Source organism: Pongo pygmaeus, chromosome 7 (assembly GCF_028885625.2).
Source record: "Pongo pygmaeus isolate AG05252 chromosome 7, NHGRI_mPonPyg2-v2.0_pri, whole genome shotgun sequence".
In the NCBI taxonomy this organism is placed as follows: Eukaryota; Metazoa; Chordata; class Mammalia; order Primates; family Hominidae; genus Pongo; species Pongo pygmaeus.
In genome coordinates, this window is record NC_072380.2 from 118,927,353 (window position 1) to 118,954,616 (window position 27,264).

At 37.1% G+C, this 27,264-nt stretch overlaps 1 protein-coding gene across 3 annotated transcripts in view; it reads left to right on the forward strand.

The window, feature by feature from the left end:
* Nucleotides 1-27,264, forward strand: part of OXR1 (oxidation resistance 1) — a 488,540-nt gene that overhangs the window by 151,297 nt on the left and 309,979 nt on the right. The window lies entirely within an intron of this gene.

Sequence of the window (27,264 nt, forward strand, 5' to 3'; positions counted from 1 at the left end):
AGTGATGTTTTAAAATCACTTTAAAACATTGCTATATGCAATCTCTTATAAAATCACAAACTCCCAAATCTGTATACTCATTAAGATAATTTTTTCTACTGGCATTTATTGATAAAATATTTGGTATTAAATATATAATATATAATATCTAAAATAGCTTAAAGCATTAAGAAGATATCACATCATAATTAGTATGACCAGTTAAGGTATTAATATTTTAGTAATGTTCTCAAGTCAAAGAGACCATGCTCTGACAATGCATTAAACTATTATATATATATGTGTGTGTGTGTGTGTATGTGTGTGTGTGTAGTTACTTGCTTTTTTTTCAGTTTACCCTAATTTAATGCTAATAATTGTTAAAGATATTTAAAGTCTCAGACAATTCAGAAATGTAAAATCTAGCTGGTCTTTATTTAAGTTCTGGATAGATGACCTACAATGAAGACCCACACTATAAGGAAACTGCTACTAGAGAAGAAAATTAACAAATGTAAGCAGAGTCAAGATCGGCTGTCTCTGAGTGTTTTTGAGGCTGTACCCCATCAATAAAACCTGTCCTTCCAATATGTATGCATGTATTTATTAATGAATTATATATGAACTACTATAATAACATACTATGTACATAGTAAAACATAGTTCCAAAATAGAATTATTAAGATAAGGAGAAATTTTAACATATTTAATACCACTGCGATTTCTTAGAATACTTGGATTTGTGTCCCCCGGCCCCTACAACCCACACACATTCTATAGAACACTAGTAAAGAACGCTGCTCTTCTCTAGACCTCTTGACATAATTCTGAGCTGTATAATTGGAAGTTAAAATTGGAAGATTAAAAATTCTTTGCTAATTGACAAGTGTATCAGTTATCTTATTGCCAAAATAGTAGGATGCATCAAACTGCCCTAGAACTTAATAGTTTAAAAAAATAAGCATTTATAATTCTTCACATGTCTATAGGTTGGCTGCCGGTTTTCTGGGCCCATTGTAAGCCTGTGGTTAGCTGCAGGGTGGAGAGGCAGTTTTGCTAGTCTTGGCTGGGTTCTCTCACATGGCTAGCTGTGGACTGGTCACATGGTTCTCACATGCCTAACTCAGGATTGCTTCAGTTGAGACAACTGGTCTCCCTTCCATATGCTTCTCACATACTTGTCTATCACATTCCTTTAGAAGTCTAGGCTGGTTATGTTCTCATGGTGATCTCAAGGAGGCAAGACTGGAAACATGAAGAAATAAATGAATAAATAAACATGAAGAAAGAAACTATATCAATTTTGCTTCTATCCCATTGGCCAAAGCAAGTTATGTGATGAAGCTCAGCAGTAGACTGGGAGGGGGGACACAAAATTAAAGGACAAAAGGCATGAATATGAGAGGCCATGAATTGTAGTTATTAATGCAATCAATCTACAGCAATAAGAAAGTCTCTTTTCCTTAAATATATGCAAGTTGATAATTTCTACATAGCTATGAGGGTGGCTAGTGCTAATTATACCCCAGTGTTCTGATGATTTGACTGGGGTAATTCTCTAGCCATAGAGGCTAGAGAAGTTGCATCTTTGTAATTCAGTTCATTGGAAGTTTAAGTTAAAATTTAAAATAGAATTTTTAAAGGGGTTCATTATCACTTGCTTGGGTAGTCTGGGCTCTAAGGAAGAAGGGAAGAATGGTGACTATCATAATTATGCATCCATTTGTTCCACATGTGGATAGAGCTTACTAGTTCTACATAGGACATCGCAGTGGAGAAAGGAACTCTCCTTTCAGAGCACTGGCTGAAAATTAAGGAGGAAATGTGTTAAAATTCTGTAAGTCAGCTAAAGAATTGATAAGCTCCACTACAAAGATACAAAGTCTGTGTCATGTAGTATATATTACATACATTTATTATTTAAAAGACATGTGATCCCAATGGGAAATAAGAGCACCTCTCTTCAAAAATGAAAAAAAGTCAATTCTGAATGATAACTTTGTATCTATTTTTGAGATAATATAAATGTCCTAGATTCCGTGCTTTTTCTTAGAAAAAGACAATAAATATTTGCTTATTATTCATTATATTAAATAATATTTGCTTATTTAAAGCACTATAAAATAGTAAAAAAAGACAAATAGTAAGAATATCTTCACTTTGATCACATTTAATAATTTTCCATTTGTTTTTCACATGTATCATTTCACATGAAGAGCCGTATGACTTCTCAGAGTTCATACGTACCCTTATAGCAATAACTGCCATTTTTAGAGCACTCATTTTATGCTCACAACTCTATAAGGCAGGTATTTTGATTACCCTATATTTGCAGATTCAAAAAAGAAGGGCTTTAAAGGTAGACTGCCTAAGGTCACAGTCAGTTGTAGAGTCAGAACTTGAAATCTTTTCTCTTTGACACGAAAGCCAATGCTCTTCACCATTACATTTAGCTGCACTTAATGGATATTAATATTATAGAGAACTTTTAAGAGGTAAATGGTCTGAATGGTGCCTACAAAAGATATGGTCAAAATGGTCTTTGGGATTGGCCAGGAGAGACAATCCCCTGGCTGGTCAGCGTAAATATCCAGCATTCTCAAACATTCTAGATACAATAACATTAGTTCTCAAGCTGACCCAGCCCACTGGACCGCAGCCTTGGCTCTGACTGTGTTTTCAACTAAGTCACCCTCTCATTGTGATTTGCTCCCATAATGAATACACAGACTGGCCTCATGGGAGTTTTATTACTTATCATAATTGATTAAATTAGCATCTAGTTAAGTAAATATTAACAGAGAAAAATATTTCAAGAAAGACTACAGCTCTTATCACTGTAAACTCAGTCTTTCAAAACTATATAGAATATCTCCAAAGTGCACATGATGGATACCCTCAGATGAAAGATTTGTTCAAAAACGCAGTCATCGACTATCCTTTTGACCATCCTACTTTATCAGTGCAGCAGTCCCAAGTGTTCACTCTTGGAATTGTCATTCAAACTAAATGACTGTCGTTCATTTAAGGAGCGATTTCTGTATTTCTGGAATTATAGCTAGGTTATACTCTAGAAGCAATTTGAAAAAAATAAATGGGCTAAATTCTGGCAGGTAAATTAGCTAATCCAAAGATGGTTCTAAACAGAGTTTATTCTCTCAGCCTCTGTTCTGCTAATTAGTGTGCCAGAACAGTTGTTTACTCAGTGGATTTGTGCCATTATTTAAACTTTTGCTAAGGCAAAACCAGATCTTAAAAGTAGAGGAAAAATTGGCTTGGTGTTGATTTGTGCACGTGGGCAGTATTTAAACCACTGGAGATGAAGACAAAATGAAAAACCATACATCTCTTAAGAGTTAGCTCTCCTTTTTCTGAGTAATGAATCTTATCCTCCTTCAGGAGCCTCTGTTGAGAGAAATATAATCCCATCATATCACTTTAGCTAAAATTTAGGGAAAATGTGAAATCTCAACCTTCTTCCAAGCAGTCTTTTAAATAGAATAATCATTTCTTTCCTAAACTAGTCTTGATTTTTTGTTTGTTTGTTTTTGTTTTTTTGAGACAGAGTCTCTCTCTGTGGCCTAGGCTGGAATGCAGTGGCATGACCTCAGCTGACTGCAACCTCTGCCTCCCAAGTTCACGTGATTCTTCTGCCTCAGCCTCCTGAGTAGCTGGGACTACAGGCGTTTGCCACCACACTCAGCTAATTTTTTGTATTTTTAGTAGAAACCGGGTTTCACCATTTTGGCCAGGCTGGTCTCTAACTCCTGACCTCAAGTGATCCACCCGCCTCAGCCTCCCAAACTGCCAGGATTACAAACATGAGCCACCACACCCAGCCTGATTCTTTATACAAAAACTTAGAAAATACATGTAAATAAAAGGGAAAATATCAGAATTATCTGTAACTTAGTAATCCAAGTAAACTTTTAATATTTTATGTGTATTTTATTAAGATTTTTCTATATATTTAAATGGGTTCAGATTATCATCTACTTTTTCCTACTAAAATATATAGTATGATAATTTCCCATGTCATGAAATATTCTTCAATAATATTTTTAATGGCTGCCTAGTAAGTGGGAGTAAAACTTCCATTATAGATTCTATTATGTATTTAACCAGTCATTTTGGTCATACTTAGATTGTTTCTAATTTTTCACTTTTAGAAGAGCACTACAATGACCATCCATCTGACAAAATTTTCCAACATCTAAAATTATTTCCTCAGTGTGAATTCATAATAGTAGAAATTATGGACCATGGGGTATGTAAAACTATAAATCTCCAGTGAATTTTGTCAACTTGTCCTCTTGCAAGGTCTTATCTCCACTAGCAAATTTATGAGATTCTACTTTCCTTGGACTCTATTTTTGATTACTATAATTTAATTTTTTAATTTGAGGAGTTAAAAATGGTGTTATTTTTATTTCTATTTATTTTCTTATTAGTGAGGATAAATGCTTTTCTTATGCATTTTTGTATTCACATTTCTTCCTTTTGATTTGACATATTTTTAAAAACTCTCCTCAAGATTGAGTTTTTAGCCTATTTCGAACTATTGCTTTCATCATTGATCAAAAAGATAAATTGAAGACTAATTTGGGATTAACCTATGAAAGCTGAGTACTGAATTTCACTCTAATTTGTAGATATTTAGAAGGGTTTTTTGTTTGGTTTGGTTTGGTTTGGTTTTTTTTTTTTTTTTTTTTTTTTTTTTTGAGACAGGATCTCACTCCCATTGCCCAGGTAGGAAGGTAAGAGTGCAGTGGCATGGTGACCATGGCTCATTGAAGCCTAGAACTCCTGGGCTCAAGCGATCCTCCCGCCTTTTTTTTTTTTTTTTTTTTTTTTTTTTTGTAGAGGTGAGGTCTCACTATGTTGCCCAGGCTGGTCTGGAACTTCTGGGCTCAAGCTGTTCTCCCTCCTTAGCCTCCCAATGTGCTGGGATTACAGGCATGAGCCAATGTGCCCAGTGGTAAAACTAAAAACTAAACAGATTATTTAATTTTAAATATTACCTTTTATTTCATACAGTCTTGTAGAGAATGTAATTTCTCTCTCAGAATGTATTTTGTGAAAGTACAAGATTTACCAATAAGTGAAGACGATAAAAATAATCAGCAAAGAAAAGAACCAGGGCTCAGTAAGTCCGCATCATTATTGGTCTTGTTTCTTTCAGTGTCTGAGATGGTAAAAGGGACACACCATCTGCAGTACCATGGTTATGTGGACTGTTTCTATCTCTGAACTGTTTTGTTTTCCAGAGTGAGTTTTTTTATCTTGGAATTCTTAGCTTCCACTCTTTAAAAACTGTGCCAAAAACTAGGAAGGAAAGGAAAGCAAATAGAGACACCTCTGCAGAAGTGAGTTCTTGATATCATCACTGCACCTAATGCAGGAGGTGGAGTTGACACAGGTCTGTTTATTCATTCATTCAATAAACATGGGGTAGGTTATTGGATTGGGGATGTGGATTGTTACTTTAGAAGGCCAGGGAAGGTTCTCTCCGATGAGAGAGAAAAGAGCAAGTGCAAACTTCTTGCAGAGGAGGTATGTAAGGAACAGCAAGGGAGCTGCAACAGAGTGAATGAAGGGGAGAGCCATAGGAGCTGAAGTCAGAGACAAAGTCAAGGGCTGGACCACAAAAGTCCTGAGAGACAGACAGTTTTCCCTGACTTACAGTGGAGGGGCTGTGGGACCAGATGCCTGGGACTCCTGCTTACTGTCTGTGTGACCGTCTCTATACCTCAGCTGCTCCCTTATATGGGATAATAATATTTCCCCCTCTGACCTATTATGAGAATAAAATGTGTTGATCTGAGGTACTTAGAACAGGACCTGGCACTGTAAGACTTAAGTAGTTTTTTGTTATTGTTATTTTAAAAATTGATACCTGCCTCTAAAGGCCTCTAATTTCTGGCATATCCACTCTACTTTGCCTCTTTTGGATGCCTTGTTAGATTTGTTTTTTTTTAAACAATTGATTGAAGGATCAGGCCTGAATCTATAGTACTTATGTCTTGAAAAACATTTGTATTTATAATAGCTGTTTTCTGTTCATCAGGAAGTAGAGTTATAAGTGATGGAGAAAAGCTTCAGTGTGGTCTTAGATTTCTTCTGGAATGAAAGTGATATTTTTCCATTGGGTCATTGAGTAATTTCTGACTTCATTCTTTAGGAATATGATCAATTTAAAAGTGTATAGTGATTAAGAGTGAAGACCCTAGATACAGATTGTGTGGGTTTGAATTTGAGCTTCACTACTTAGTTGTGCGACCTAGGGCAAGTTTTTAAAACTCTTTGTGCCTCAGTCTCTTTATAAAATTCATATGATGATAGTACCTATCTCACAGTACATTTTTTAGGATTCAATGAAAGTGTATGGTGTATGAACATTACTTGCAAGGCCGCCTGACTAGTAGTAAACATTCAATAAATATTGGATACTATTATTATAATCAGTGATTTGTGACTTAGAAGTATATAAGTGAACTAAAATTAGAATCACTGCATCAGGAAATTTGTTAGAAATATTTCTGAAATTATCATTTCCTTCTCTTCTGCTGTTACTAAGTTAAAAATGTTAAGAAATGGACTCATCAGATATTTCCTCCATTAATTTTAATTCTGCTTTATGGCTGCACGTTTTGTAGACTGATTCATGACTGTATTCACTGAAGCCCAATCAAAGACTGCAGGGCAAAGCTTCTTAGAAGACTTCAAACAACCAGGCTTGCAGCTGTGAATGATATGGGTCTCAGACTCATCTCTCCTCATTAATTAATTAATTAATTAATTAATTAATTTTGAGATGGACTCTGTTGCCCAGGCTGAAGTGCAGTGGCCCGATCTCGGCTCACTGCAAGCCTCCCAGGTTCATGTCATTCTCCTGCCTCAGCCTCCGGAGTACCTGGGACTACAGGTGACCACCACCACATCCGGCTAACTTTTTTGTATTTTTAGTAGAGACAGGGTTTCATCGTGTTAGCCAGGATGTTCTCGATCTCCTGAGCTCGTGATCCGCCCGCCTCGGCCTCCCAAAGTGCTGGGATTACAGGCATGAACTGATTTTTAAGAGAATAAAAGAGACTGATAGATTCTCAAAGGGCTAAGAACCACCACCAGGGGCGTCACTGTACATTGTCGTCACTGTATATTGTCATCAGTTGCTTTAACTTGGCAGCTGCTGTTATTGTGACATGGTTGTGGCTGTTTTCCCTCTCTTCCTGAAATATTAGCATAGGAATATTAATTTTTTTAAGTCTTCCATTATCTCTATGAAAAATACTTGATTACTTGGGGCTATGTGAAGACTATGTTCTGACAGGCTAATCTAATCCTCTAAGAAAGTGTGAGAAATGTCTTAGAAGAAAGGCTAGTGATAAATCAATATGTGATATCGCAATGTAGAATAAACAGACACCTGGGGGCACATGGTCTTAGTTGGGGGACAGAGGCTGAAACGTTTCTGCCTTTAGCTTAGTGATGAAAATATTAGCATCTGTAGCATTCATAATTACGGATGCAAATTAACAAAATTTTCTCCAGTGCTGTTTGAATAGAAATTTCTATGATAATGGAAATATTCTATACTTGTGCTGCCTAATACTGAGGAACAAATTATTTTATTTTATTTTAATTAATTTAAAATTTAGTTGCTGTGGGTGGCTGGTGGCTACCCTATTGGCTTTCATGAGTACTAGGTTTATTTTCCTCAAATAAGAAGAAATCTGGAACTGGGAAGCACAGGGATACCATGGGTGCCTAAGGATGTTGTAAGGAAATGAGCTCCTTCCGTTTTCTTCCTCAGCATCCCTGCCTGACATTTGACTTTCATCCTCACGGTCACAAGATGGCTGTGCCCTGGCGCATCTCATCTGTATTTTCTCCAGGAAGAAGGGGATTGGGTAAAAGGTAGACATTTTCAGAAGGCTCTTCTGTGTTTATTCCAAAAAGACTTTTACCAACCTCTCATTGACCTGGACTTGTTACATGGCCGTCCCTGCCTGCAAGAGAGGCTGGGAGTTTAAGTATTTCCCTCAGCAACTTCTGTTGTAGATAAAGCAAAAGGAGGAAGAGGTTGGAATGGATATGGAGGCCACTGGTCTACAGTTTTTACCATAGCAGACATTTGACTCTTTGACCTGTGGAATTCCACAATCATGCCACAATCATGGGCCTGGAGTTGTCAGTGTCTTCTTTTTTTTTTTTTAAACATCTAGGTGGCAAACAGTAAATGACACTAGACTTGGGCTTGAAGACTGTTTAGCACATAGAATATAGGATTAGAACTTTGATATATTGGAGTGATGATGAGTATTGCATTTAAAGAAAACTATCTAATGACTGGATAGTGTAAGTGGATTTTGAAGTATTAAAAACAACTTAGCATGTACTGAGGAAATAAAAATATAAGAGTTAGAAATTGAAAACCAAAATCTCAACATTAGTAAGCATCTCGTTGTTACAGTATATACGAGACTCATGGCCTGATGCAACACCAGCTCGTGGGTCACCCCGGGAACCCCCACACGAATGCTTATCCTCTCAACCACGAACACAGATTTAAAACTTCCCTTTACAGAACAGGAAACTGAAGCTTGGAGCCATTACGCTACTTGTCTAAAACCTCAACTGCTATGTGACAGTCAGGATTCAGATCCGAAGTTGGCGGAGGCAGGGAAGCCACTGCTTTGTTGTCCCGGCTCGCGTTCTGCCTCTTCCCCTATCTACATGCTCTTTCTATGACCACATCTGCTCACACTTGTTCCCCAGCTTGAAATTCGTTAACAGTGGCTGCTCTGAGTTGGCCCCCCAATCTCACTCTCTGCCCTCTAGCCTGCAATGAGGGAGTGGAGGATGCCTGCCCGAGACTATCATATGTTCCTCCAGAGTTCACAGTTTCTTCTAATTGTCTTTAGAACCCAGAAGAGCATCTGACACACTTAAGAAATGCTTACTTCAGGCCGGGCATGGTGGCTCACGTCTGTAATCCCAGCATTTTGGGAGGCTGAGGTGATCGGATCACCTGAGGTCAGGAGTTCAAGACCAGCTTGGCTAACATAGCGAAAACCTGTCTCTACTAAAAATACAAAAATTAGCCAGGCATGGTAGCATGTGCCTGTAATCCCAGCTACTTGAGGAGGCTGAGGCAGGAGAATTGCTTGAACCCGGAGGTGGAGGTTGCAGTGAGCCGAGATCTCGCCACTGCCCTCCAGCCTGGGCAACAGAGCAGACTCTGTCTCAAAAAAAAAAAAAAAATGCTTACTTTATCAGATAATCTATGATACAGATATAAAAATTATTCCAGTTTTGGAGGGCTATTAGAAAAATATGTAAATGTTATTTTTTTTTTCTCTTTCCACCAGGGATGGTTGGTTTGTTTCCAGACTGATTTTGAGTTTCTCAGTTTTTCTAAGAAAATATGATTGTAAAATTTAGGTTGAATTTATGAATATCTTCCAATATTTTATTCAGTATATTTAAAACTTATACATGTTCAGTGTAAATATTTTCCAGTAATCTCTGTAATAATTTCTCTTTGAATTAACAGTTATACAGGCTGATGTTCCCTTAACATGGAAACTAAGAATAGAAGGATTTCTGTAGCCTGTGTGTGTGTGTAGAACTGTAGTGCTTTCATTTATATAACAGGTTGGTATCTTTATTTCTCTTTAAGTATTTCTCTTTAAGTCTTTTTTCTAAAGTCATAATCCCTTGCAAAATGAATGTATTTTTTAATCATCCAAAGGCCCATTCCAAAAAATTGAAAGGAACTTTATGTGTTATATAAACCAACGGGCCAACTTTTAGATAGTCTTAAAAGGGAAATGATGGAATGGAATTAGCTAGCATTTAAAAACTACAATTGTATACAGCACAGATGGAATGAATGTTATGTTTATCCTGTGCTTTCTTCAAATGTAGATTATACTCTTTACCTATCTGATTTCATTTCAGAGCTAAGAGAAGGAATATTTATTAACATGTTCAAAATGAGTTGGTTTTAACAGCTGCCTCAGGAAGAAAAGTTCATTGATTTTATAATTCTAAGAATAAAGACTTCATTACCTAACACTCTCCTAAACACCTGCTGGGTGTAAAATGATGCCCTACCTCTATTGAAATGAAGTTGCTGCTTATTTTGTAGAAGGTATAAAACTTTGAAAACTAAGACAGATCCATAGAGTTTGGGATATTTTAGAACCAGTACTTCAGTTTATCTTCCTGTCATGTTCTTCCAGTTGCTGGAGAAAATAATAGAGCCTTCTTATGAATACTATACTCTCTAGTACAGTGGATTTCAAGGATTTCCTGGCCCTTCCTCATCTCAGGGGAAAATAATTTTGCAGTCTCCTTGCCAGTTCCTGGTCAGACTGACAGGACAAACCCATTTTAGTCTATCTGTGGACTAGAGTAATGCAACTCTGAATAGTTAAGTGATTTGCTGTAGTAAAGTAAATTATTTGCTACTCCTCTCATTGAGATGTAAGGTCTAACTCTTCTTCCCTTCCCTTTAATTTGGGCTGGCTTAGTGATTTGTTTGACTAAAAGTATTTGGGAGAATTGATGCTCTAAGACTTTTGAGGCTAGATCATAAGAAGCCTTTCAGTCTCTACACACATATCAGCTCAGGGCTCCCAGGGGACACTTGCTGTTGGAGCCCTGAGCTGATATAGAAGTCCAACTATCCTGAGGCCACCGTCCTATGAGATATGCTGAAGATACGCTAAGCCAGCATATAGGGGTTGTAGCCCATAGACTTCTGAGCCATCCCAGATGATAATATGCAACAGAGATGAATTTTCCCCACTCATGTGAGTCTAAATTCCTGACCTAAAAATTCACGAGATTTAATGATGATAATGATGATGGTGATGATGATGATGAAGATAATAATAATAATGATAAACTGTTGTTCTAAACTGGTGTGGATAACTGGAACACCTGCGAAACTCTAACTCAGAGCTTTTGACTCCAGTGCCTGTGCTCAATTTCCTCCCCGTATCTGTCCGCTGCCCATGTACCTGTGATACTGTATTAAACTTATGATTTATAGGAATTACAGGAATAAAATGAATGAGTTATATTTCTCTCATAAGAAAACAAAGCTAGAACCAATTTAAAATAACTCTGCCATCATGCTTCATTTTTTTTCATATCTCCTAACCAAAATGGCATTATGTTATAAATCTATTCATTCATCTGTCTTCTTTCTCTCCCAGGATATAAACTCTATGAGGACTTTATTTTGCTCTTTGTAGCTTTAACAGCACCTATACTAGCATCTGGCATGATTAGGCACTCACAGCGTATTTGTTGAATAAATGAATGAATTAATGAAAAATGATTCTCAGAGAAAATAAAGCATAAATATCACTGTATCTGTTTAGACTATTATTCTTCTGGGAAAATATGAAAACCAGAATATTACAAAGGTAATAAAGCAAACATTTGATAACCTAAAACCCCAACGTAGCAAATGTTAAGATGATACATGTTCACATCATAGTTTTTGTCTTAAAGAAATAAAATATTAGAGTTGAGGTTGAATTTGTGTATATTTTTCTGTTTCCCTCTTCATTGTCCTAAAGTCAACACTGTTATATATTTGACTTGTATATTCTTATGCTTTTATTAGATATAATTTTATCTACAAATAATATATCTACTTGGCTCTGCCTTCAAAATATATTTCCAATCCCTTTTCACCTGCCCTTGCTACTTCCCTAGTGCATCCCCGATCTTTTCTCAGAATTACTACAACATCTTCCTAACCGTTCTCTGCTTACTCTCTCACAGCATCAGTGCAACACTACTCCATCTCTTCTTCACCCAGCAGCCAGACTGATCCTTCAAAAACAAACATTGGATCACGTATCCTCCCCTCTCCTCACTCTTCCATGGTCTCCATCGTACCTGAAATATAACACAAATCCTTGTCATGTTCAAGGCCCTGTTTCATCAAATGCTGCAGTGCCAGCCCTCCTGTTCCTCCCATGCTCCAGGCACTCCTGGTGCACTGGCCTCTTTGCTGTTTAGGGAGTACACTGAGCACATTTCCTCCTCTGGGCCTTTGCGTTTGCTCATTCATTCCCTTGGCTTATCCTCCCACCGTCTTGTCTCACGTGAGTTGCTTACAACCTACATTTGTTTTTTGTTCAAAAGTCACCTCCCAATGAGGATGGGCAGTACCAACTGATTAATAGTTGAACTACCTTCATGCACCCATACCAAGGTTTATTTTTTTCTGCAAAACTTACCGCTACCTGGTAGAATTTGCTTACGTTTGTATGTATGCATGCATGTAGGATGCATTTATCTGTTTGCTGTCTATTCCCTCCTTAGATTGTAAACTTTGTAAGGTCAGGGACCTTCTATTATTCTATTGTTTTGGGGCCTAGAACAATGACTGACATAAAGTAGGTGCCCCCAAAGTATGTGTTGAATGAAAAAATATAGGAATCTAGTGTTTTGCTTTTAAAACTGTACATAAAGTTTATCATACTGGATGCATCTTGTGGCAATTTGCTTTTCTCATGTCAAAGTATGTCCATATTGAGATTGATCTATAACTGCCCAATGGGTTTCCCTTGCCTGCTGCCTAGACAGAACTGATTTATGAAGACAAGGGAATTGCAATAGATAAAGAGTAATTCACTCAGAGCTGGCTGTGTGCGAGACCGGAGTTTTATTATTGCTCAAATCAGTTTCCCCATTTGGGGATCAGAGTTTTTAAATATAATTTGGTAGGTAGGGGCTTGGGAAGTGGGGAGTGCTGATTGGTCAGGTTGGAGATTGAATCATAGGGGGTGAAGTTAGGTTTTCATAATGTCTTCTGTTCCTGGGTGTGATGGCAGAACTGGTTGGGCCAGATTATCAGTCTGAGTGGTGTCAGCTGATTCATCCAGTGCAGGGTCAGCAAAACATCTCAAGCACTGATCTTAGGTTTTACATTAGTGATGTTACCCCCAGGAGCAATTTGGGGAGGTTCAGACTCTTGGAGCCAGAGGCTGCATGACTCCTAAATTGTGATTTCAAATCTTGTAGCTAATTTGTTAGTCCTGCAAAGGCAGGTTGGGCCCCAGGCAAGAAGTGGGTCTTTTGGGGAAAGGGCTGTTATCAATTTTGTTTCAGAGTCAAACCATGAACTGAATTCCTTCCCAAACTTAGTTCCGTCTATGCCCAGGAATGAATAAGGACAGCTTAAGGGTTAGAAGCAAGGTAGAGTCAATTAGGTCTGATTTCTTTCACTGTTATAATGTTCTCTGTTATAATTTTGCAAAGGCGGTTTCAGATTGAGCTCTTTATCTGTATATCTAATCTATCTAGTCCAGTTATTTTAACCGTGGCTCATTATCCCACACAGTTTATTGATCCATTTCACTATTGCTAGATTGTAGTTACAGTTTTTCACTTTTCTAAGCAATGCTGAAAGGAACATTCTTTTAAAGATAGTTACCTTCTTTGTTTTTTCCTTGTAGATGTATAACAGAATAAGCATTTGGTTTCTTTCACTTAACAGTTAAATTCATGATAATAGTGATTGCATTTAAATTATTTTTTGCTTTGATGATTGGTCTACCAGCAAATGTTCCCATAAAAATCTAAAAGTCATTTTAGGAGGGGAAACATAATATCACATTTTTTTTAAAAGAACAAGTTTGATATTATGTTTATCCTTTAAATCTCACACTTTTCTGATAAAATACCCTAATTGTGAATATTTTCTTCTAAAAAAACTAGAAAGTAGTGTTACTGATGATTAAATTATTTGTTCTGGTGTTATATGCATGCATGTTTGCGTGAGCATGTATAGCAGTAAGATCATTTGAATTACTGTGGCCCCAGTGGTAATAGGCAACACTGCTCTTCCAGTAAATCATAGAGAAACCTTTCAGAGAGTTTTGCGTTTTGTTTGTCAAAGTTTAAGAAAAAGCTAATTTTGTGACAGAATTGTAAGCTTTATTAAACTGAACAGATGAGGAGAAAGAAATGAAACTATTGAAAAACTCATTAAGGGTTGTAATTCTAGAGTATAGTACGGACAGTTTTCAAAAGAATAGGAGCTTTTATGTGCTCTGAAGAAGCATACTTTATGGGTGATGTCATGTGTTTTGACTCTGAAGCTATGAATGTCACTAAAACAGATAAGAAAAAAAATTACTTTTCCAGGGGTGATAATTTTTCCTTGCTCATAGTCAAATTATTCTGAGAGACAAAGAAGCTGAGTTCACTTTACTTGATTTGTAATTTGTAACAGTTTAGACAGAGGTTAATCTAAACTTTACTTCTACATTTATCTGTGCTAAGAAAAATTAAAAATTAGCTAATGTTAAAGTTCAATGGATTCAGAAAATACAATCCATTAATTCAGCAATTTTGTAATTCGTGCCTACTAGGAATCAGATGCTATTCCTGATGCTGGGCATACAATTATGAATAAAATCATTGAGGTCTCTACTTCCTTTGAGCTTACTGTTAGTGGAGGAGAGAGATAATAATAAACACGTTTCAATGAGAGGCCATCCCATGGTGAGATGACCATTGCTATGAAGCATGTAACACAGGGCGGCATGACTGAAGGTGAATGGGTAGGGGTGGGGAGGAACTGCCTTCGCTGTGGTGGCCAGGTGTCACCTCTAAGGACGTAACAGTCGAGATAAGAGCTGAATGAGGGATCACTGTGCAGACATCCGGTGACAGACTCTGCAGTCCAAGGAACAGCAAGTGAACAGTGCTGATTATGGGAACATGTTTGCTGTGTTGGAGGAAGACAAAGGTCAGCGTGGCTGAGGAAGTGAGGGAGGGAATGGTCAGTGAGGTTGGCATGACAGGAAGGGGGCCGTGGAGACTTGATAAGGAGTTTCCTAAAGCCGATTTCGAAGAGCTCTCCTTGGCAGCAACACCTTACTTGCTGACCTTATTGCTCTTGACAGAGTCTCTACTTGAACATAGAAAACGACAAAATTACCTTTGAATCTGGGCTTGTCAGTCATTCAGTCAGGTCTTCTCCCTAATCACCCTCAATTGTGAGGATCTGTGATGCTATGAAAGGCAAGTGCCTGTTCCAATAATTACCAGTACATCTGTTTAATCACTTAAACATTTAAAGCCTGAGTTATTCATATGTTCATGTGACTTTATAAGCACATCGGGGACTTGTGAATATGAATTTATGTCCCATGTAAAGAATCAGTACACTCTCTCTACATGCTGAGATGGGGTGACCATCAAACTGTGGAAAGTGGGTACATTTTGACATGAAATAAGAGTGATACTATTTCACTACAGTTTTCCTTTACTATCTGGTGTTCCGGAACATTCCTTCTTCACCACCATAGCATGTGGCCCTATCAAAGCCCTCTATCTTCTCAAGGCTCAGCAGTCTCAGGTATAGTAACCATTCTTTGTGTGACATATTTCATCACCCTTCAGTGCTCTGATCACTCACTACTTTATTGGTTGTTGTTGGTCATACAAATATGACCAAAAGTGATCTAACCAATCAAAAGTGGGTCAGATGGATGAAGAGTAAAGTAGAGCTTTACATTCTGGATGCTACATCCATTTTCACTATTTAAGGTCACCCTAGCTTTTTTGAAATCCGCTTCACTTTTTTTTTTCCTCTCCAAGGAGAAATTTAAAATAATCATCTCTTTTAGCCTAAAAAACAAAAACAGATACTGTTTATAAGCCTTTCTTCATAAAAAAATTAGAGGTAGTAATTATTGAAATTGATAATAGCATAAGCCATAGCTACCATGTCATGACTCCTGTTTATGTGCCGTACAGTCACCTAGACCCTTGCATATGTCATTTCTGGTCAGCATGAGGCTTCTATCAAGTATTTATTATTATTCTCAGTCTACATATTAAGCTGGAATTGAGAAGTTATGTAATCTCATTCAAATTTTCACTACTGGTAATTAGCATATCCAGGTTTCAAACAAGATTTGTTTGGCTCAACAGCGCAAAGTTGTAATCACCTCACTCTCCAGTCCCATTTAAAATCAAAATGGCCACCACTGTACTGTATCCCAAGAGCTTTATGAATATGAGCTCAATTACGCCTCACCACAGCCCAATAAAAATGAGTGTTTTGTGCCTATGCAAACAAAAAAAATGAAGATGAGAAGTTTTCTTCAGGACCTTACAATTTCAAGTGACAGAAAACCTAAGTTTTAATGGTTTAATGGTTCATATAAAGTCTAGGGGTGGGGCTGGCTTCAGTCATGCCTAAGCCTAAAGGAGATAATCTCCCTCTATTCATCTCTTTACTGTATGTTTCTCTCTGTCAGCTACCTTCACACATAGCCTTCCCTGCAGAAGTAGCAGAATAGCTTCCAGCAGCTACAGGCTCACATCCTCTCTGGTCACCTTAGAAGACCAGCCATGCCTCTCTCCCTGTAGTTCCTACAGTTTCTGGAATTGAGTGTCATTTTCCTTGATTGGCTTGACCTGAAATACATGCTCACCCTGGGGCAGGAAGGTCAGCTAAATGCAACTCAAACCCCATAAGAAGAGAAGTAGTACATTGTACCTTCCCCATAAAGAAAGGGGGATGATTATTGGCTGAGCAAAACAAACAAACAAAAAAATCTTTCTATGTGCCTCCAGTGCAATAGCAGTAAGTGGCATAGTCAGCACTCAGATCCAGATTTATAAGGCTCCAAAATACTTTCTCTTACCCTTTATGCTGTCTTTTATCTCCATATAATTGTCTTTTAAAATTCATCGTGAGACTATTTGTCAAGCCCTTGTACTTCTGTTAAAAAAAATTATTAAGGAAGTGATGTTCAAAAGCATCAGCATACTTGTGGTTAATCTCTTTTAAAATAGCAAGTCTATCAGTGTACAGGTGAATACTATTTCTAGAAGCTACAAACTCTGAAATTTAGGTAAGAAAATGTAATGATTTCGTGTCTAATTTCATAGATATCTTTGCATTAAGTAAAACATCCCTCTTCATATCTCCAAAATAAAGGATATTTAGCATAGAATGGAATTTTTCTTACCTTATAAGACTGCACTATTTTCTGCCTTTTACACCAGTGCAACTGGTCTTTATCAACAACTCACAATCTTTATTTCATTATCTTTGACCTCTGATTTAGAGGACAGTACTCTCCCCTTGGGAGAAATTAGGAAGCGTATAAGCAGAAAGAAATCATGTAAACAATGGAAAGAGTACACTATTAGGAACCAAGAAACCAGGATCATGATCGCAATTTGACATTGGCTCCCTGTGAATAAGGGATGGCAAATGGGTTCTAAATTTCTGAGATCATCTCCAACAACCCTCTTATATAATCTCTTTAATGGCTGTTTTCATGCTGAGTGCAATAGAGTTTTTCATATTAGCCAATAAAGCAAAACTCATTCACTCAGACAAAATGAATTGAGAATCTATGACAAGGTACTGTGGTAGATACAGTGAAGCTGCAGGATGCCTCCTCCTGGGAATTTGTTGTCATCCCTTAAAATGCATTATCTAATATGTGCATGACACTGTGCTAGAAGCTGGGACTGTAGAGATGTAAAGAAAACTACTTGGGGGCTTATACACTAGCTGGAGAGATGTAAGCAAAAAGAAAGATAAACACACAAGGCAGCATATATGATGTGTGATGTGCCATGTGAACAGGACAAACAACCACTTTGGACGTTCAGCTTCTAATGACCAGTGCAGATCTTTAGGGACTGTTCACATGTACCTTGTAATATGTGTGGATCTCATTGTGTCCATGGGTATCAGCATAGAGGTAAATATAGGAGATCAAGGTAGGGACACAAGGACTAGATTGTCAACCAATTATATCCAAATCCAGAGTCATCTAAATAAAGAAAGAGATTGGGAAACCCACCACAAACCAGATAAATGGTTATATCTACCTATGTTATAATGTCCAAAACAGGAGTCACTAGTTTGTATTGACATATGCCGTAAATGAAAAATACACCCTGAATTTCCCAGATTTAATATGAAAAAAATGCAAAATATCTCAATCATTTCTATACTTACTACATGTTGAAATGATAATATTTTGGATATACTGGACTAAATAAAACATAATTAAGTTACTTATTTTTTAATGTGGCTTCCAGAACACTTAAAATTACATATATGGCGTGTATGATATGGCTATTGGATGGCACTGGGTTTTCTGCTTTGGAACTGTGCAAATCATTTAACTGCTCTGAGATTCACTTTTATCATCTGTAAAATGGGGATGAAAGTAGTGCTGTTCTCATACATTTGTTCTTAGTGTTAAATCAAATAATACTTGATAAGTACTTACCAGTGCCCAGCTTACAGTTAGGATTCAATAAATGAGAGCAGTATGTTTATGATATAGACATAACATGTTGGTGCAGGACGATATAGCTTGTCCAATAAGTGTGGAATTAGATTAGCACTACTCTGGTTCCGATAATTTACTAGCCTTAAGACCTTGGGCCAGTTACTTAACCTCTAAGTACCTCAGCCCCCATCTGCATATGAGTTGGATTTATTAAGAGATGCATCCCCATTGCTGTTCTTGGGATAATTAAATGAGATAATCCATGAAAGGTGCTTAGAACCTTCCTGGAGTAAAATAATGAAAAATTATAGTTGTATTGTTGTTCCTGCAATTGTTCGTATTCAGAAGGTATTTGCTTCTTTAAAAATTGTATTTCTATTTGTGTTTGTTACTGCTATGGACTGAATTTCTGTGTCCCTTTAAAATTCATATGTTGAAACCTTAATCCCAAATTAGATGACATTTGGAGTTAGGGGCCTTTGGGAGGCAATAAGGATTAGATTAGATCAAGAAAGTAAAGCCCCAGTGATGGGATTAGTGCCCTTATAAGGAGTTGAAGAGACCAGAGCTTTCTCGCTACCATTCGAGGACATAGCAAGAAGGTATCTCTCTGGAAACTAGGAAGAGAGCCCTTGCCAAAAACCTGACCACGCTGTCACACTCTGATCTCAGATTTCTAGCCTCTAGAACTGTGAGAAAAAAAAATTTGTTGTTTAACCCACCCAGGCTATCATAGTTTGTTAGAGCAGCTCAAAATAAAACAGTTATTTTAGTTTAAAAAAATTTTTAAATTTAGTTCAATTTGTGTTTTCCTGATATTTGCTTTTCTTTTTTTCTGATATTTTCTTTTAAATTCAGAAATTCTAAACCGCTATGTCTTGTGAATTCCCATGTAGCTAAAGGCATGTGCTGGCTTTTAATAGTCACTACCCACCCCACCTCAATCACCTTCTTATTTGACACCCAAACATTATGGGTTTTACCTTGCCCTGCTACCTGCTAGGAGATGGAGCGGATCATTTTTTTCTTACTATTGAATCCTTAGTACTTAGCAACATGCCACCAAGTGTTCACCAAAGTATTGAATAAATTTGTTGAATGAATGAGAAACCAGATATAAACACTTACTTGAAGAATAATAAGGAAATCAAGTTGTAGATATAATTCTAATTAGGTTCTACACTTAAAGCTCTTATGTGAATAAAATCCTTAAGAATTTGTGAATTTTTAAATCATTGACTAGATTCTGGATAGCTGAAGTTGCTGGATAAGTGAGGTTTTACTGTGGCTGATATTTGGAGGCATGAAGAAAATTTCACTTAATTGACCTTTTATTTCATCTTCAACTAAATGGAAAAAAGTCTGCTCGACATTATAGAGAGGACTGAGAGTGGTGCTCCTCAGCGGTGGGACTGTATTGGTAATTTTCAAGGTGGACAGCAGTTTTAGAAACTCTAGGATGTTATCTAGATAATTATAGTCTTATAATTTATTGGTTTATTCTCACACCCACATCCTACCCCAAAAAGCTATGGTTTAATAAGCTCTGCTTTGAAGAAAAGAGTGCAATATTTTCTGGACAGTTGTGCTCAGTGCTGCCATATGGACGACTGCACAATTTGTCCTCAATCCTAATGTCACAGGACAATTGGCTCAATCTCTAATGAAAATGTGATGTTTTTTCTATATATACTGAAAACTACTGCTGATTTCAGTAGTAGAGAAATTATATAGTATATTATTACATGGTAAACTATTTGGTATGTAAAGAATAAGAAGATACTTCCATTCCTTTCTAGTTCTGGGTGATAGAATAATTTCCAACTCATCAAAATTTGATTGTTAAAGCTTACTATAGCCCTAGGCATGCATCTAAAACATATCAAGCCACTGTTGAATAGATTACTAGCCACAGTTTCCACTCTCATTTTTTCTTTTCAGGAAGGCATAGGATTTTGTTTGTAATTATTATATCCTTAGATATAGAAAATTGAAAAATAATATTTAAAAGATTATTCAGCAGTTGGGATTTTTAAGTAATAATTTATCTTTAGTCTTTGAAAACATACTAAAATATAAAACATCACCAAATTGAAATTAGAATACCAGTATAGCATGTTAACCTAGATGATAGGAGTGTTTTATCAGCAATGTGTATTCCCAGCTTAAATGTATAAAAATAATTGGTACTTCCCCATTCTTACCATATTCCCAGTATTAGTATTAGCCATTGCTTAATTTTTAATAGCTGAGCTTGGATTTATAAACTTCTGTTTAAAATTTTCATTGTTTTTTAAAAAGATAGTATCATCTGCTAGGATTTTTATGGTTTTGTGTTTTACATTTAAGTCTTTAATCCATCTTGGGTTAATTTTTGTATAAGGTGAAGGAAGGGGTCCAGTTTTAGTTTTCTGCATATGGCTAGCCAGTTTTCCCAGCACTGTTCACTGAATAGATCCTTTCTCCATTGCTTGTTTTTGTCAGGTTTGTCGAAGATCAGATGGTTGTAGATGTATGGTATTATTTCTGAGGTCTCTGTTCAGCTCCATTGGTCTATATGTGTGTTGTGGTACCAGTACCATGCTATTTTGGTTACTGTAGCCTTGTAGTGCAGTTTGAAGTCAGGTGGCATGATGCCTCCAGCTTTGCTCTTTTTCCTTAGGATTTTCTTGGCTATATGGGGTTCTTTGATTCCATATGAAATTTAAAATAGTTTTTTCTAATTCTGTGAAGAATGTCAATGGTAGTTTGATGGGAATAGTACTGAATCTCTAAATTACTTTGGGCAGTATGGCCATTTTCACGACATTGATTTTTCCTATCCATGAGGATGGAGTGTTTTTCCATTTGTTTGTGTCCTTTCTTACTTCCTTGAGAACTGGTTTGTAGTTCTCCTTGAAGAGGTCCTTCACATCCCTTGCTAGCTGCATTCCTAGGTATTTTATTCTCTTTGCAGCAATTGTGAATGGGAGTTCATTCATGATTTGGCTCTCTGCCTGCCAATTGTTGGTGTAAAGGAATGCTTGTGATTTTCACACATTGATTTTGTATTCTGAGACTTTGTTGAAGTTGCTTATCAGTTCAAGAAGTTTTTGGGCTGAGATGATGGGGTTTTCAAAATATAAAGTCATGTCGTCTGCAAACAGCAACAACTTGACTTCCTCTCTTCCTATTTGAATACCTTTATTTCTTTCTCTTGCCTGATTGCCCTGGCCAAAACTTCCAATACTATGTTGAATAGGAGTGGTGAGAGAGGGCATCCTTGTGTACTGGTTTTCAAAGGGAATGCTTCCAGCTGTTGCCCATTCAATATGATATTGGCTGTGTGTTTGTCATAAGTAGCTCTTATTATTTTGAGATATGTTCCATAAATACCTAGTTTGAGAGTTTTTACCATGAAGTGGTGTTGAATTTTATCGAAGCCCTTTTCTGCATCTCGAGATAATTATGTGATTTTGTCTTTGATTGTGTTTATGTGATAGATTACGTTTATTGATTTGCATATATTGAACCAGCTTTGCATCCCAGGGATGAAGCCAAGACTTGATCATAGTGGATAAGTTTTTTGATGTGCTGCTGGATTCAGTTTGCTAGTATTTTACTGATAATTTTCGCATCGATATTCATCAGGGATAATGGCCTGAAGTTTTCTTTTTTTCTTGTGTCTCTTCCCGGTTTTGGTGTCAGGATGGTACTGGCTTCATGAAATGAGCTAGGGGAGAGTCCCTCCTTTTCAATTGTTTGGAATAGTTTCAGAAGGAATGGTACCAGCTCCTCTTTGTACCTCTGGTAGAATTCAGCTGTGAATCCGTCTGGTCCTGGGCTTTTTTTTCATTGGTAGGCTATTAATTACTACCTCAATTTCATAGCTTATTACTGATCTATTCAGGGATTCAACTTCTTCCTTGTTTAGTCTTGGTAGGGTGTATGCATCCAGGAATTTATCCACTTCTTCTAGATTTTCTAGTTTATTTGCATAGAAGTGTTTATAGTATTCTCCGATGGTAGTTTGTATTTCTGTGGGGTCAGTGGTGATATCCCCTTTATCAGTTTTTATTGTGTCTATTTGATTATTGTCCTGTTCCTTCTTAGTCTAGCTATTGGTCTATCTATTTTGTTAATTTTTTCAAAAAAACACCTCCTGCATTAAGATTTTTTGGAGGGTTTTTCATGTCTCTATCTTCTTCAATTCTTTTCTGATCTTAGTTATTTCTTGTCTTCTGCTAGCTTTTGGATTAGTTTGCTTTTGCCTCTCTAGCTCTTTTATTCGTGACTTTAGGGTATTGATTTGAGATCATTTTAGCTTTCTGACATGGGCATTTGGTGCTATAAATTTCCCTCTTAACACTGCTTTAGCTGTGTCCCAGAGATTCTGGTACGTTGTATCTTTGTTCTCACTGGTTTCAAAGAACTTCATTTCTGCCTTAATTTCATTATTTTCTTAGGAGTCATTCAGGAACATGTTGTTCAATTTCCATGAAATTTTGTGGTTTTGAGTGAGTTTCTTAATCCTGAGTTCTAATTTCATGGCACTGTTGTATTGAGACTGTTTATTATAATTTCAGTTTTATTTTGCATTTTGCTGAGGAGCGTTTTACTTCCAACTATGAGGTTGATTTTAGAATAAGTGCCATGTGGTGCTGAGAACAATGTATATTCTGTTGATTTTGGGTAGAGAGTTCTGTAGATGTCTACTAAGTCTACTTGATCCAGAGCTAAATTCAAGTTCTGAATATCCTTATTAATTTTCTGTCTCGTTGATCTGACTAATACTGACAGTGGGGTGTTAAAGACTCCTACTATTATTGTGTGGGAGTCTAAGTCCCTTTGTAGGTCTCTAAGAACTTGTTTTATAAATCTGGGTGTTCCTGTATTGGGTGCATATATATTTAGAATAATTAGCTTTTCTTGTTGAATTGTTCCCTTTACCATTTTATAATGCCCTTCTTTGTCTTTTTTTATCTTTGTCGCTTTAAAGTCTGTTTTATAAGAGACTAGGATTGCAACCCCTGCTTTTTTCTTTGTTTTCCAAGGCAATTCCATTCAGGACATAGGCATGGGCAAAGACTTCATGACAAAAATGCCAAAAGCAATTGCAACCAAAGCCAAAATTGACAAATGGGGTCTCATTAAGCTAAAGAGCTTCTGCACAGCAAAAGAAACTATCATCAGAGTTCACAGGCAACCTACAGAATGGGAGAAAATTTTTGAAATCTAGCCATTTGACAAAGGTCTGATATCCAAAATTTACAAGGAACTTAAACATATTTACAAGAAAAAAACAAACAACCCCATCAAAACTAGGCAAAGAATATGAACAGACACTTCTCAAAAGAAGACATTTACATGGTCAACAAACCTATGAAAAAAACTCAATATGACTTATCATCAGAGAAATGCAAATCAAAACCACAATGAGATACCATCTCATGCCAGTCAGAATTGATTATTAAAAATCCAGAAACAATAGATTCTGATGAGGCTGTGGAGAAATAGGAATGCTTTTACACTGTTGGTGGGAATGTAAATTAGTTCAACCATTGTGGAAGACAGTATGGCAATTCCTCAAGGATCTAGAACCAGAAATAACATTTGTTCCAGCAATCCCATTACTGGGTATATACCCAAAGGAATATAAATCATTCTACTATCAAGATTCATGCACACATATATTTATTGCAGCACTATTTACAATATCAAAGACATGGAACCAACCCAAATGTCCATCAATGATAGACTGGATAAAGAAAATGTGGTACATATACACCATGGAATACTATGCAGCCACAAAAAGGAATGAGATCATGTCCTTTGCAGGGACGTGGATGAAGCTGGAAGCCATCATCCTCAGCAAACTAACATAGCAACAGCAAACCAAACACTGCATGTTCTCATTCATAAGTGGGAGTTAAACAATGAGAATACATGGACACAGAGAGGGGAACAACACCCACCAGGGCTTGTTGAGGGTGGGGGGTGAGGGGCGGGAACTCAGAAGACGGATCAATAGGTGCAGCAAACCACCATGGCACACGTATACCTATGTAACAAACCTGCACATTCTGCACATGTATCCCATTTTTTTAAGAAGATATATTAAAAAGGATAGTATCATCTGAAAAATTTAGTTACAAAATTCTTGTAGAAAATGTATGTGTACCCACACACACACCCCATATATATATACACCACACAGATATTAGATTTATGATTATTTAATATAAATCACAATATTTAAGAACAAATATGAATAGTTTAGATATGACCTTGGGCAATAGGCATTAGGAATTCAAGGAGAGTTCTTCTTCTAGTGTTTCTAAATCCTTTGTCTAATGAGTCTACAACAGAGCCATTTATTTACAGGGAATTAAATGGAAACTGCTAAAGCACTCCTGATAATCTCCACCTGCTGTCCTATTATTAAAGAGCCTTGGAGTACAGTGAAGTAGACAAACACACTCATCTTACCTATTTTATTTCTAGTATAACCTCATGGACTAGTGATACGTTTGCAGTCATTTAAGAGGCTTTATGTAGCATGAAATACCAAAGAAGAGTGAAATCTGAATCATTATAAAACAAACCATAATATAGAGGTGAAAAGTACCATGAGTCTTAACAGCTTTATTGTAAGAGTCCATTCAAACATTAGCGTTTTCATAGTGCCAGGTGAATCCATCTGCAGGATACTGAAGTATGCTGTCTGGTGCCCGCAGTTTGAGAACTGCTCATTATTAACTGGGTCATGATTCAGGACAGCACCCCAGATGCACCACTTCCAGCTTGTGCTAAAAGACGACTAGCCTCATTACCATGCCTGTCTCTTATGCACCCTCTCACTTACTTACCAAGTCATCATTTTTACCATCGTTTCCAACCATGTCCATCATCTGTTGCCTATTTTAGACCTTATTTACTTTTTAAGTATACTCTAGATGTCCACTTAATCAGATTCTATGTGAATATAAATGTTAGGGGCAGAAATGAAAGGACATTCATACTAATTAATTCACAGCTTAGCACTATTCGTACTGCGAGGCTTTAGAAAGAATTTCTAGGCATGGCAAATCATATCTTCCTACTCCTCTTCAAGTGCAAGAAAAATGCAGCTCCTCCTGGAGAACAGTGGCAAAAATGAAGGTTTGTGGAGCCAGGCTATGTCCTTTCTTAAAAATAAGTTGACTTTAATTTCGCCTGGGTTGGACATGCTGATTAACAGAAACAATAACAAGACCAGGGCCTTACAATGTTTTTCAGACCCTACTATCTGCAGAGGGAAGCAAGAAGAGCCCTTTCTTACTAGGCTATCAAGTAGAGGTTGGCTTTGTGAAAGTTTTCTTTTCCAGTCGAGGCAGATGAATGAGAGTGAAAAATATGAGGGTGATGAGAAGAGGTTTGTCTCCCCATCCCTGATACCCTCTAGAAATCTGCAAGGTGGACACTTGTGTTCAAATGTGGTTCATTAACAAATAAACTTGTATTCTAAGAACATTGCTGTAACTCATTTCTACTTTTCTTTACAAGTTAAGCTGTGGAAATACCCTGGGGCTATCCTGTTTCATGACTTCTCTGAATCCACAGGGAACTTCTCCACTTAGAAATCCAATTTTTGAGGCCAGTTGTGGTTGCTCATGCCTGTAATCCCAGCACTTTGGGAGACTGAGGCAAGCAGATCACAAGGTCAGGAGTTCGAGACCAGCCTGACCAACATGGTGAAACCCTGTATCTACTAAAAATGCAAAAATTAGCCAGGCGTGGTGGTGTGTGCCTATAATCCCAACTACTCAGGAGGCTGAGGCAAGAGAATTGCTTGAACCTGGGAGGCGGAGGTTGCAGCAAGCTGAGATAGTACCACTGCACTCCAGGCTGGGCAACAGAGCAAGACTCCATCTAAAAAAAATAAATAAATAAAAAATCAAATTTTTGGCCAGCCACAGTGGCTCATGCCTGCTATTACAGCTCTTTGGAAGGTTGAGGTGGGAGGATTGCTTGAGGCCAGGAGTTCAAGACCAGCCTGGGCAACATATCAGGACCTCATCTTTACTGAAAAATACAAAAAGTAGCCAGGCATGGTGGTATGTGTCTGTACTCTCAGCTACTCTGGAGGCTGAAACAGGAAGATCACTTGAGAGGTTGAGTCTGCAGTGAGCCAAGATGGTGCCACTGAACTCCAGTCTTGGCAACAGAGCGAGGCCTTGTCTCAAAAACCAAACCAAAACAGAAAAAACAAAGAAAGGAAACCGAATTTTTGTGGTGACCTCTGGTAGAAGAAAACTTAATAAGCTTTTATCCCACCCTCAACATATTCCTTAAAAGACAGTTTATTCTTTCTGGTAGTTCTATTTGTTATAATGCTGTGTAACTAATTTATAGCTGAAGACCATGTTTACAAATTTTGTGTATCAGCATACACATCTCTTATTTCTAAAATAAATTAAAAGTCAAACGTTACTTTGAGGGCATCTTAAATTTTTGAGGGTATTAATTTGACTTTTGGTAACTGAGGCTAATCTCTATTAGAATGCTTCTCAAGAAATCATTAATCTACTTTATCTGATTTTTCTTTTAATATAAAGGGAAAATGGTCTGGTGATATAAAAAGATCTCCTGAAAGCAATGTATGAAGGGGAGGGAAGTATGGTAAAGTGCTGAAGAAGTCAGTGTCTGGGTTCTTACAGGACAAAATTCAAATCTCATCTCTGCCACTTACTAGTTATGTAACCTTGGGCAAGTTCCTCAACCTTGGTAATTTTCTATTGTTTATTCTGTTCGATGGAAATACGAATAGCACCTCCCTTAGAGTCCACTGTGAGATTAACGAAGTCATGCATTTAAATCACTTACCATACTGCCTAGCACATTTTAAGAACACAATGAATTACAGTGATAGCAGTGTCAATATCAACATTCTTGGGTTCCTTGGTTAAAAGTCTGATATGGGCACTATCTCTAAATCGCTTCTGTGTTCTCCTTGTAG